The sequence below is a fragment of the Rhea pennata genome, chromosome 1, assembly GCF_028389875.1.
Source record: "Rhea pennata isolate bPtePen1 chromosome 1, bPtePen1.pri, whole genome shotgun sequence".
NCBI lineage: Eukaryota > Metazoa > Chordata > Aves > Rheiformes > Rheidae > Rhea > Rhea pennata.
In genome coordinates this window covers 139,784,513-139,786,354 of record NC_084663.1, presented here as the reverse complement: position 1 = coordinate 139,786,354, position 1,842 = coordinate 139,784,513, and positions in this window count along the sequence as shown.

Sequence of the window (1,842 nt, the reverse complement as noted above, 5' to 3'; positions counted from 1 at the left end):
GCCCCCGGGGACGTTCGTTCCCCGCCCGAAAGCTCGCGAGACTGTCGGAAAATGAACCCCGCCCTGTGCGCTGCAGGCGCTGCCCCACCGCGGGGGTGGCGGGAAGCGCTCCCGAGGCGGCCCGGTAGCGGCGGGCGCTGGCAGCGCCGGGAGCCGCCCCTGCGCCCCTCTGCCGTGACGCTGCAGCTCGCGCGGCCCTGCTGGCCGGGGGAGGGGGACAACGGGTAACCGCGACGGCCGTTAGGACGCGCCGGGCGCTGCCTCGGCGGGCGCGGCGGCTGGTCGCGGAGTGGGTTGCGGGCGGCCCCGTTCCGCTGTTCGGCCTGGCCGCGGAGGGGCGTTTCTCACGGCACCTAGCGCTGCCAAGGGGTTTGTGGCTGGAAGAGCGACCTCGGGACGGAAATAGTCGTGGTAGCTTATGAGCCTCTTTGGCCTGCGTGACCTCTGTGCTTGGTGCGTGGGAGGGGGCTGGCACTGCTTCGGGATACGCGGAGGTGCAGCTATTTTTGTGAGGAAAACCTGCTGGATAGCTTCGGGTTGTTTTAAAGTGGGTGTGCAGCTGTGACATTAGGCATCTTTCCTGGAATGAACTGCTTTCTGTAGTTGTCTTTGTCCAGAGATCAAGAAGGATTTCAAGGTAGCTAGCTTAGCTAGGGACACCTAGCTTGCAGACACTGAAAGTAGGCCAGATCAATCCCAGCTGTGACACTCAGTGGTAGATGCCCCTGTTGGATGTCTAGCAATGAAGATAAATTGCAACAGCTCACTGTGCAGAATCACTTTTCAACCATTGCTGATCTGAGCTAAGTCAGAGCCAGTAATACAGAGTTGAAAAGTCCCTGCGAGACGTGATCCTTCTAGTGTACTTTTGGCTTTCCAGTTCAGTTCTAAAGTACTAAAATGTCAATATAAGATAAGGAGCTATGTCATTTCAGGGATGCCTTAGGGGAACCGGGGTTGTGTTTATTGCAATGAACTGAAAATGGGTCCAGTAAAATACAATAATAGTTTATGAAAGCTATACTTGTAAAGCTGCTATCTTTGACCTCTGTCTTTCTGGAATTTGGTTTTCAGTTCGCAAAATGGGGTTAATGGATTTTAGTTTCTAGCATGCAAAGTGGAATTGATTAATTTTGGCAATTTTTTAAAAAATGGCTTAATGGATAGAAATCTTAGTTTTATTGTTACTTACAGAAAAATGCAATAAAACACAATTAAAACACATGTAGTGTCTTGTTATTTTCTGAAAGTTATAAATACATGCATTTTCGTTATAAAATACTCTGTGTCCTCAAAGGAGCTGCTTTTTTAACAATTTAGACCTAAAACATTTGAAGTGCTGGGGTACACTTGAAATTACACACAGTTTAAGGTGAACAAGTATCTTGAAACAAGGCAAATGCCTGTTGGAGGGGAATGCTGAAAACAAGTTGAGAAACTTGTATCCAGTTTAATTTGGCCCTTTTTTCAACTGTTACATTTCCTATTCTTTCATTAAAGTACTTGCTTAATAAATAATGATAAAGTATTAATCTGTGCTTCAAATTAATGTTTCAGATAGTGTGTGATTAAAGAATATCCACCTTCAGAGATTTGAACATTTGCAGGGTCTTTGACTTTTAACTTACTGCTTATCAAACATGCCTGTGAGAAATGGAATATGTAAATAAAAATTATGCATGTTTTTTCAGTAATTAATTTACCCCTAACATCTTACAACTATTCATTGATTTGTAATGGTGGTATCCTAAGGTAGAAAGTATGTGAATAAAAATTTGTAGGATAATTTCTACATGGAATCATGCAAAACATGTTTCATTGTATAGAGACTACAAAGCCTAT